The following is a 12,480-nucleotide window of genomic DNA, read 5'->3' on the forward strand; positions in this document are numbered from 1 at the left end:
AGTTTTTCTAGGTGGACTTTCTGCCCAGAAAATACCTTCGAAAATTTCTACCAGAACATTGAATTTGTTTAATGTTCTGGCAGATCTCCTTTCCGCAGACTTGGAGTCTCTTGCCAGATTTCGTTCAGCCTGAGATACCTCAGGGTAAAACTGGCCTTAGGCTACGTTTCAAATAAAAAAACGCCAGAAAAAAACGCCACGGTATTTTCATGTATTTGGCGTTTTTTTCTTGTTTTATTTCTAGCATTTTTGCCTTTGAGTGGAAATTGCATTTTTGGCCCCTTTTTTCAAAATTTGTTGGGTACCCAAGAAAAAAAGAGGATGCAGTAGGGATGGAAAAAAATTTAACAAAATTTATGTTTTTTATAACGAAATTTTAATAAATTTGTAAACAGGGATCAATTTATGTGGGCAGGCAGGGACCTAAAAATGTAGCCGGCAATAATAAAAATGTAGAAAGGGGCCATTTAAATGTAAAAATAATATATCTTTTTAAATTAATTTTGTTAAACTTTTCATTAGTAATGTATTTTAATAATGTGTTTAATAAAGTGTGCGTGTTTTTTTTAACTTTTTTTAAACTTTTTTTCTTTATTTTTTAAATTTTTCAGGTAGCTTTTGCTCCTTCTTCTATATATATATATATATATATATATATATATATATATATATATATATAAAACTCAACGTGTGTGTGTGTATGTATGTTCCACAATACTTCCAAACGGCTAAAGATATTAACAACACATGTTACTTATATGTCAACAACAAACATAGGATAGGTGATTTAACCCTTACTCACCCCCATTTGCCAGGGGCGGGGTTTATGTTTAAAGTCCCATACAATTCAATGGGAAATATATGTTACTGCATAACTTCCAAACGGCTGGAGATATTTCCATAATACTTGGTCACATGTTACTTATATGTCCGCTTAAAATATAGGATAGTTAATTTAACCCTTAACTACCCCCATTTGTGAGGGTCGAGGTTTTTGTTTAAAGTCCCATGCAAATCAATGGGAAATGTATGTTCCCATATAACTTCCGTACGGCTGGAGATATTTCAATACCTGGTACACATATTATGGGTCGGGATAGGAGGTCAGCATAGGAGGTTGGGATAGGAGGACGAAGATATGAGGTCGGGTAGGAGGTCGGGATAGGAGGACGGGATAGGAGGTCTGCATAGGAGGTTGGGATAGGAGGTCGAGATAGGACGGGAAAGGAGGTCAAGATAGGAGGTCGAGATAAGAGGACGGGAAAGGAGGTTGGGATAGGAGGTCCGGATAGGAGGACGGGATAGGAGGTCGGCATAGGAGGTCGGGAAAGGAGGTCGGGAAAGGAGGACGGGATAGGAGGTCGAGATAGGAGGTCGGGATAGAAGGTCTCGATAGGAGGATGGGATAGGAGGACGGTATAGGAGGTCGGGACAGGAGGTCAAGATAGGAGGATGGTATTGGAGGACGAGATAGGAGGTCGGGATAGGAGGTTAGGATATGAGGACGGGATATGGGGTTAGGATATGACAACAATATATGAGGACTGGATATGAAGTCAAAAGCTTCCTCCTTTGTTTATTTTCTTCCCCAACAAGGATTAGGAAGGAAAAACCGGGCAACGCCGGGTACTCAGCTAGTAACTAATAAAATACATTTATCCAGCGGTCAGGCACAGTCGGATAGGCGTGGCTTCGGGTTCGCAAAGCCCCACCACCGCCATGTCTATCCTCTCCTTTCAGCGCTGGGATCGCTGTGTAGTAAGACACCTCTACTGACGTACGCATGCCACCACCCTGCATTGACAGAGAAAGCATGCGCTCACTGCGCTGGGGCAATACTAGAGGAAGGGAGGGGAGCATGTGCTGCATCTTACTACACAGCGGTTCCAGCATTGAAAGGAGAGGATAGTCATGGCGAACCCCAAGCCACGCCTATCCGACTGTGCCTGACCGCTTGATAAATGTATTTTAGAAGTCATAAAAGAAGGAGGAAAAGCGATAAAGGTATTGTTACACTCAGGTTATGGACATCTGTAACAACATTGTAGTAGTCTGGGGGGCTAAAAAATCATGACAGTTGTGCTTTAACCCCTGGTCATGTTGTATTCATACAGTTATTGCTTATATGTTCACTAGTAATCCTGGAATATTATGTGAGATGCTTCCACCAGAATTTTCCATGAATAAACATTTGGCCCCAAACTCTGCAGAGATGGCAGCAAAAAAAAATTTGGGGGCGCCAAAATCGCCAATTACAAAGTACATTTTATGGTAAAATGAAAGGTGAGCAATTACAAATATGGCAAACATATCTGACAGGAAAGGGCTTAAAGGGGTACTCCGGTGGAAAACAATTCTTTTTTTGGTGCAGAGTATTCCTGCTCCGTCCTGCCCGGGCTGCAAAAAAAAAATATGAAAATAAACCATCCCTCACCTTCCTGGGTCCCCGCAGAGCACCACTACAGCTGATCGGTCCTCCGGTCCATCTTCTTCATACTTCCGTGTGTAACGAAGCGTCACCTGGCGCTCAGCCTATCGCCGGCCGACGCGATGTTCTGCCTCGGCCCATAATAGGCTGAGCGCCATGTGACGCTTCGTTCACATGGAAGTATGAAGAAGATGGACCCGAGGACCGATCAGCTGTAGTGGCGCTTCGCGGGAACCCAGAAAGGTGAGAGATGGTTTATTTTCATTATTTTTTTGCAGCCCGGACAGGACGGAGCAGAAGTACTCTGCACCAGAGTACTCCTTTAAATAACTGGTGCCAGACAATGAAACAGATTTGTAAATTACTTCTATTTGATAATATTACTCCTTCCAGTACTTATCAGCTGCTGCATACTACAGAGGAAGTTCTTTTCTTTTTTAATTTCTTTTCTGCCTTACCACAGTGCTCTCTGATGACACCTCTGTCCATGTCAGGAACTGTCAAGAGCAGGAGCAAATCCCCATAGCAAACCTCTCCTGCTCTGGACAGTTCCTGACATGGACAGATGTGTCAGCAGAGAGCACTGTGGTCAGACAGAAAAGAAATTCAAAAAGAAAAGAACTTCCTGTGGAGCATACAGTAGCTGTTAAATACTGGAAGGATTAAGATTTAATTAAAAAATCTGTTTAACTTTTTTCCTCTTTAAATACAATATAAAAACCCCTCCCAAAAAGGGATCTACACATAAATTTGCACTTACCTCAACACAGTTGCACCTGCTATGACAACTTTAACCTCTTCCTAACCTGGTAAATTACAATATTTTGATCACATTTTTACTATATAGTGTATTTTTACTTTATATGTGGAAAGATATATTCACATTTTCCTGATCTCTCACTGGTAAATATTATTGAGTCTTATATGATCTAAGCTGCGTCTACCTACCTACATACAATGGTGGACATATCCAAAATTTTGGTACGAAACTTGAAAATTGTGGCACGACAAGTTTCAACTAGATTTTCAAAGGGTTTTACATGAGAATGATCTGAGGTTTACACTATACATGCCATTTTTTTTAAAGTGGACATGGTGACTTATTTTATGTTTTACATGATATTTTTAAAAGGTGAGAGTGCATTTTAGAGTGCTCTTTGCTAGTGGGAAAATCCCAAAAATGGTTGGGGGTTTTTTTTTTCTTGTTTGTTTGTGTTTTTTTTTTTTGTTATTTACTCAATTATAAAAAAAATATATATATATATATATATATATATATATATATATATATATATATCAAATTTTGGCAAACAACATTAATAAAAAAAAAAATTACACCGACTTAGACTACGTTTTTTAATGTAGTGTAGCAACTACATGTCCATCTGTCATCCCAATTGTTTTAATTAAAATAGCAGGAGGCCAGCTTGTACTGCCTGACTACACCATTACTGCACCTGCACTTACCGCTACTGTGCGCTAATTACCAGGACACAACGACTTACATGTACGTTGCATGCCCTTTAAGGCATGCAACGTACATGTAAGTCATTGTGCCCTGGCAATTAGCGCACAGTGACATATATGTACATTGCGGCGGGTCCAAGCTATGAAGCAAGCGCTGGAGCTGCACTCGACTCATAGACTGCCAATCACAGCTGCTGCAGGGACGCGCCACTAAGGGTGGACATCAGCAATCATGCTGATTTCTGCCATTAAAGGGGTAATCCGGTGGAAAACAAGTTTTTTTTTTATCAACTGGTGCCAGAAAGTTAATCAGATTTGTAAATTACTTCTATTGAAAATCTTAATCCTTTCAGTACTTATCAGCTGCCGTATACTACACAGGAAGTTTCTTTCTGTAATTTTTTTCAGTTTAACCACAGTGCTCTGTGCTGACACCTCTGTCTGTATGAGGAACTGAGTACATGCAAATCTCCATAGCACACCTCTCCTGTTCTGGACAGTTCCTGATACGGTCAGAGGTGTCAGCAGAGAGCACTGTGGTTAGACTGAAAAGAAATCCAGAAAGATGTACAATTTCCTGTGAAGCATACAGCAGTTGATAAGTACTGGAAGGATTAAGCACTAATGGGAATATTTATCAAAACGCATGTAGAGAAAAAGTTGCCCATAGCAACCACTCAGATTGCTTCTATAATTTATAAGGCCTCTGAACAATCTGATTGGTTGCTATGGGCAACTGCACCACTCTCTCTCTAGACAGATCTTGAAAAATCTCCCCTTAATAGCGTAATCATGGAATATTACGTGAGATTTACTTGTTCCCACTAGAGTTTTCAGAGATTTACAATTTGGCACCTAACTGCAATTTTGGTACGAAAACCCCCAAAAGTGGCACAAAAAAAACTCACATATTTTCAAAGTGGTATAAGGGACCTTTGAAAATGTGAGGAGAAAATAAATAAGTGGATTGATACTGGTGTCACACAAATCACAGTAGTTTTTGAAGATGTCCTCCACTATCTTTTTTAGAGAATTTAGTTTTGTAGAAAGTACATTGTTATTAAAGTACAATGTTAGCGTTGAGTGCCATCTAGGGACTGCTATATAGAACTAAATAAAGACTAAATACAAAAGGAAAAGGACTTAGAGCAAAACTCCTGAAGTAGAATGCGACAATATGACACTTAACCTCTTAATAACGCAACTCCTTAAAGGAGTACTCCGGTGTAAAAAATGTTTTTTAAATCAACTGGTGCCAGAAAGTTAAACAGATTTGTAAATTACTTCTATATAAAAATCCTTATCCTTCCAGTACTTATCAGCTGCTGTATGCTCCACAGTAAGTTGTATTGTTCTTTTCTGTCTGACCACAGTGCTCTCTGCTGACACCTCTGTCCATGTCAGTAACTGTCCAGAGCAGGAGCAAATCCCTATAGCAAACCTCTCCTGCTCTGGACAGTTTCCGACATGGACAGAGGTGTCAGCAGAGAGCACTGTGGTCAGACAGATAAGAAATTCAAAAAGAAAAGAACTTTCTCTGTAGTATACAGCAACTAATAAGTACTGGAAGGATTAAGATTTTCAAATAAGAGTAATTTACAAATCTGTTTAACTTTAAGGCACCAGTTGATTTAAAAAAAAATTTTTCCACCGGAGTAACCCTTTAATCCCTTTTTCCTCCTCGCCTTTTAAAATCCATATCTCTTTCAATTATCTATCTATAGGGCTTGGTGTTTGTGGGACTCATTGTACTTTGTAATACCATGACTTATTTTATCTCGAAATGTACAGTAAAACACAAAAAATGATTTGTGTGGCGAAATTGAAATAAAAATGTCATTATGCATTTTTTAGGGGGTTTAGTTTCTACGCAGCGTACTTTACAGTAAAATAATCAGCTTATCTTTATTCTGTAGGTCCATTCGATTACTACGATACCTAATTTATATAGTTTTATTTTACTAGTTAAAATAATTCTAACTTTGTGTATTACAGGGATACTCCACTGGCAAAAAATTTTTATTAAATCAACTGGTGTCAGAAAGTTAAACAGATTTGTAAATTACTTGTATTTAAAAAAGTCTTAACCCTTCAGTACTTATCAGCTGCTGTATGCTCCACAGGAAGTTCTGTCATGATGCTTTTTTTAGGGGGTTTAGTTTCTACGCAGTGTACTTTACAGTAAAATTATCAATTTATCTTTATTCTGTAGAGTCCATTCGATTACTACGATACCTAATTTATATAGTTTTATTTTACTAGTTAAAAAAATGATAACTTTGTGTATTAACCCCGTAAGGTCCCGTTTTTTTTCCATCTTTGCCCTTTTGTTTTTTCCTCCTTAACTTTAAAAAATCATAATTCTTTCAATTTTGCACCTACAAATCCATATGATGGCTTATTTTTTGCACCACCAACTCTAATTTGCAGTGACATCAGTCATTTTACCCAAAAATCCACAGCAAAATGGAAAAAAAAAATCATTGTGCGACAAAATTGAAGAAAACGCCATTTTGTCACTTTTGGGGGCTTCCGTTTCTAGGCAGTGCATTTTTCGGTAAAAATGACACCTGATCATTATTCTGTAGGTCCATATGGTTAAAATGATATCCTACTTATATAGGTTTAATTTTGTCGTACTTCTGGAAAAAATCATAACTACATGCAGGAAAATGTATACGTTTAAAAATGTCCTCTTCTAACCCCTATAACTTTTTTATTTTTCCGCATATGGGGATGTATGATGGCTCATTTGTTGCGCCGTGATCTGAAATTTTTATCGGTACAATTTTTGTTTTGATCAGATTTTTTGATCGCTTTTTATTCATTTTTATAATGGTATAAAAAGTGACCAAAAATGCGCTATTTTGGACTTTGGATTTTTTTTTTTACGTGTACGCCATTGACAGTGCAGTTTAATTAACTATATATTTTTATAGTTTGAACATATATGCACGTGGCGATACCACATATGTTTTATTTTTATTTACACAGTTTTTTTATTAATGCTAAAAGGGGGGGTGATTCTTACTTTTATTAGGGAAGGGGTTAAATCACAACTATTAATACTTTTTTTTCCTCTTTTTTTTGCAATGTTATAGCCCCCATAGGGGGCTATAACATTGCACACACTGATCTCTTACACTGTTCACTGCTTACATTGATCAGTGTAATCGGCGATTCAATGCTCCTGCCTGGATCTCAGGCACGGAGCAGTCATTCGGTGATCGGACACAGGAGGCAGGTAGGGATCCTCCTGCTGTCCTGCAAGCTGTTCGGGACGCCACAATTTCATTGCGGCATTCCAGGGCAGGCCGACTGAGCTGCCGGGATGCTTTTGGTTTCACCTCAGACGCGGCGGTCAACTTTATTTACTGTTTACTGTGGTATTTACTGTGGTATGCATATTTACGCAGGCTGCGCAAAATTTATCAGATGCCGTGCGACTTGATAAATTTTGCGCACGAACGCACAAAATCTTGAGGGAGAAAAGTTACTGTTAGTAACGGTTACCACTGTAAAGATTGATAAATTTCCCCCCATATGTTTAGGTACCGTTTAAATCTACCTCAGCGTACTGCTGTGGTATAGATGTGAACCAGCCCTATGTAAGAAATAGGGCTGCACTATTTATCACAATAATAACCAAATAACGTTATTTGCTGATGGAGAGAACTTTTTATCATGCCCCTGGCAAAATGCTTTGAATATTACCTTGCCAATGCGTGTCCCTTGAATTTCGGCAGGGGCTTGGCTTCTGTCCGTATTGCTTGTTTTTCGACAGCGGGCCCATGTGTGTCCAGCTGTTAGCTCCCTCTTAGTCGTGCCTAGCACTGGAAGGAAGTGATCTACTTGATAAAGTCACTTCTTCCCAGCGCTCTATGGTGCAGCCACATTGGGAGGAAATAACTCTCAATGGCGCCACAGACTGGGAATGGCTATGAGAGGAATGTAAGTAAAGACTTGGCACACCGCTCATAGAATTGAATCAATGTGATTTTATTAGCGATCCAAAATAAATGTTACGTTCCAGTCCACATTGGACCTTCCTCAGACTGGATTGCTGCGGGGACTGGAGAGAAAAGATGCTGAACGGCTATATCTCCATGTCACAAGGTGGTGTGCTATGTCTTTACATACATTACATTAAGGATTGGTGGCAAACAGAGAAAATGCTAGGCACTGCAGGTGTGCTAGTCCATAGGAATAGCCACAATACTGGGAGTCCCTGTTCTGCGGGGTGCTGACTCTTACAGGCACACAGCAATGAATACAAGTCCAGCACAAAGAAAGAAGTCGAGTCGCACTCACCGCAATAGTGGTTCTTCAGGCTTTATTCAGATTAGCGCTGAAACAAACAGGTAGACATCCGACATCGGGAGCGGCGTGGAGGGTGCAGGGGAACAAAAAACAAGACAACAGGCTGTTTCACATCAAAATGATGCTTCTTCCGGTCTCAGACGCTCAGGTGACCCTGTGAGCTTAAATCACCTGAAGTCACGTGACATAAGTGATACATAGAGATATAATACAAAAACCTAATAAAACACCTAAATAAGGTGCACTAAGGTTAAGGGTCACTTACTAGTTGCAAGCCAAGCTTATATGAAAGGCGAGAGGTCATTTCTTTCGTTAAGCCCCATTGGGCCAATCGTGTTTAGTCTACTAATCCAATAGACCTCTCGCTGAGAGAGCCGTAGCTCCCTGTTCACATCACTTGTATTGTCCAGTATGCGCTCGATGCCCGCAAAGTGAAGTGCTTTCGGGTCATTATTATGCACCGAGCGCATATGGGCAATTAGACATGATGCTCCAACTCCTGTTTTAAGGGAATATAAATGTTCCCTAATGCGGGTGAACAGATGTCTTTTCGTTTTCTCCACGTAGTAAAAACTGCAACTGCAAATTATGCAGTATACTACGTGGGTACTACGGCAAGTAATAAATTGCTGAACATTGATGTTATAACCACCTAAAATAAAGTTATTTTTTAGACAAATTAAAATTGCATTGGGAGCAGTTTCTGCATGGGGAATTCCCTTTTGGTGCTGTACTGTTTAACCAATTCTTTTTTCTCCATTCATTGGTTTTTTGTCTTTTTTTAATCAAATCACCTATAGTATTATTTTTTTTTATATGTAATAATGGATTTGCGGTTCGCTACTTCCTGCAAGTCTGAATCGTGTTCTAACAAAAACCAGTTTCTATGAATAGCATTGGATATGGCATTGTTCTTATTGGTGTTTTGGAAAGAGAATACAATTTTTTTCCCTGGTGTCTATGGCGGGTTTATATTTTCCCTTTATTATATCTTCTCTTTTCTTCTCATGAATTCTATTCATAGCTTTTGTCAGAATATTATCAGGATATCCTCTCTGTTTAAAATCGTGCAACATCTGGCTAGCTTGGGCTTTAAATCTCTCTGGATCATTGTTTATTCGCTTTAAACGAAGTAGCTGGCTGTAAGGGATACTATTGCGTACATGAGGGGGATGAGAGCTATTAGAATGCAACAATGAGTTCTTTGCAACTTCCTTTTTATGACCTGTGGTAATGATTTTACCCTGTTTTATTATAATTTTTACATCCAGGAATTCTAGGCTATCGCCCCCCCCCCCCCCCATTGATATGTGAGGAGCATGTTAACTGTATTCACATGATTTAAGTACTCCACAAATTCACTGAATAGCTCTTTCGTCCCATCCCAAACAATTAGGATATCGTCTACATATCTTAAATAACTTCTCACTTGGCGGACATATGGATTACTATGGGACATGATGTATTTATTCTCAAAGGCTGCCAGAAAAATATTTGCATAGGAGCAAGATACTGGGCTCCCCATCGCTGTCCCATATAATTGTTTATACCATTTTCCGCCATGTGAGAAGGTATTGTTTTCCAGAATAAACCGCAAAGTGTCAGTAACAAATGCTACAACGTCCTCAGATCTACCTGTGGAGGCTAAGAGTTCCTGTGTTGCCTGTATACCTGCATTGTTGGGAATTCGGGTATACAGGGATTCCACGTCTATGGATGCCGGCACATAATTGTCTTGCCATTGAAAGGTTTCTAATGTGGAAATTAATTCCCCTGTGTTTTTCAAATAAGAGAGGATTCCCGGTAGTAGCGGGGAAATAAGCCACTCTACGTAGGCAGATAATGCCTCCGTGTCCGAACCCATCCCCGCCACTATGGGTCTCCCCGGGGGCTGGTGGAGGGTTTTGTGGATCTTGGGGACAAGGTACCATTTAGCTGGTTTAGGTACAATGGGGATCAATTTCTTCGCAATCTTTTCAGTAATTACTCCCTTCCTGACATGCTCATAAAGCATCAATCTTAATTTCTCTTTGATGCGACCAGTGGGATTGTCTTTCAAGGGTTCATAAACTGTTCTGTTATTAAAGGGTTACTCCGGTGAAAACCTTTTTTCTTTTAAATCAACTGGTGGCAGAAAGTTAAACATATTTGTAAATTACTTCTATTAAAAAATCTTAATCCTTCCTGTACTTATTAGCTGCTGAATACTACAGAGGAAATTATTTTCTTTTTGGAATGCTCTCTGATGACATCAGGAGTACAGTTCTCTCTGCTGACGTTATAATAATAACACTTTATTTATTGTTTTCCTTAGTGGGATTTGAACCCAAGTCCCCAGCACTGCAAGGCAGCAGTGCTAACCACTGAGCCACCATGCTGCCCTTAGCATACATCTGCTATGCATCTGCTATGCATGGTTGCTAAAATGGACAGAGATGTCAGCAGAGAGCACTGTGCTCGTGATGTCATCAGTGTTCCAAAAGAAAGGAATTTCCTCTATAGCATTCAGCAGCTAATAAGTACTGGAAGGATTAAGATTTTTTAATAGAAGTAATTTACAAATATGTTTAACTTTCTGCCACCAGTTGATTTAAAAGAAAAAAGTTGTTTGTTAGCCTCCCTATCATGGTCCTCTTTTTCCCAAATTACTACAGCTCCCCCTTTTTTAGATTTTGTGACTAGCAGAAGCATTAAGGATTGGGACTGCTACATTGGCACTCACAACTACTTAGAGAGGGACGTAACTCCGTTTGAAGTATATGAGGGGAATGGCTATATGTAATGAGGCGAATGGCTATATGAGGGGGATGGCTATATGAGGGGGATTGGCTATATGAGGGGGATTGGCTATATGAGGTGAATGGCTATATGAGGGGAATGGCTATACGAGGGGGATGGCTATATGAGGGGAATGGATATATGAGGAGAATGGCTTTATGAGGGGAATGGCTGTATGAGGGGAATGGCTGTATGAGGGGAATGGCTATATGAGGGGAATAGCTATATGAGGGGAATGGCTATATGAGGAGAATGGCTATATGAGGGGAATGGCTATATGTGGGGAATGGCTATATGAGGGGAATGGCTATATGAGGGGAATGGCTATATGAGGGGAATGGTTATTTGAGGGGAACGGCTATATGAGGGGAATGGTTATATGAGGGGAATGGCTATATGAGGGGAATGGCTATATGAGGGGAATGGCTATATGAGGGGAATGGCTATGTGAGGGGAATGGCTATGTGAGGGGAATGGCTACGTGAGGGGAATGGCTGTATGAGGGGAATGGCTATATGAGGGGAATAGCTATATGAGGGGAATGGCTATATGAGGAGAATGGCTAAATGAGGGGAATGGCTATATGAGGGGAATGGCTATATGTGGGGAATGGCTATATGAGGGGAATGGCTATATGAGGGGGATGGCTATATGATGGGACTGGCTATATGCGGGGAATGGCTATATGAGGGGGATGGCTATATGAGGGGAATGGCTATATGAGGGGAATGGCTATATGAGGGGAATGGTTATATGAGGGGAATGGCTATATGAGGGGAATGGCTATATGAGGGGAATGGCTATATGAGGGGAATGGCTATGTGAGGGGAATGGCTATGTGAGGGGAATGGCTATATGAGGGGGATGGCTATATGAGGAGAATGGCTATATGAGGGGAATGGCTATATGAGGGGAATGGCTATATGAGGGGAATGGATATATGAGGGGAATGGTTATTTGAGGGGAATGGTTATATGAGGGGAATGGCTATATGAGGGGAATGGCTATATGAGGGGAATGGATATATGAGGAGAATGGCTATGTGAGGGGAATGGCTATGTGAGGGGAATGGCTATGTGAGGGGAATGGCTACGTGAGGGGAATGGCTGTATGAGGGGAATGGCTATATGAGGGGAATAGCTATATGAGGGGAATGGCTATATGAGGAGAATGGCTAAATGAGGGGAATGGCTATATGAGGGGAATGGCTATATGTGGGGAATGGCTATATGAGGGGAATGGCTATATGAGGGGGATGGCTATATGATGGGACTGGCTATATGAGAGGGATGGCTATATGAGGGGAATGGCTATATGAGGGGAATGGCTTTATGAGGGGAATGGCTATATGAGGGGAATGGCTATATGAGGGGAATGGCTATATGAGGGGGATGGCTATATGATGGGACTGGCTATATGAGGGGAATGGCTATATGAGGGGGATGGCTATATGAGGGGAATGGCTATATGAGGGGAATGGCTTTATG

The 12,480-nt window shown here is 40.3% G+C and overlaps 1 protein-coding gene across 7 annotated transcripts in view; it reads left to right on the top strand.

The window, feature by feature from the left end:
- TMEM232 (transmembrane protein 232) overlaps positions 1–12,480 on the top strand; it is a 244,565-nt gene that overhangs the window by 23,565 nt on the left and 208,520 nt on the right. The gene's annotated exons all lie outside the window — the stretch shown is intronic.

This window comes from Hyla sarda, chromosome 1 (genome assembly GCF_029499605.1).
Source record: "Hyla sarda isolate aHylSar1 chromosome 1, aHylSar1.hap1, whole genome shotgun sequence".
Taxonomy (NCBI): Eukaryota; Metazoa; Chordata; class Amphibia; order Anura; family Hylidae; genus Hyla; species Hyla sarda.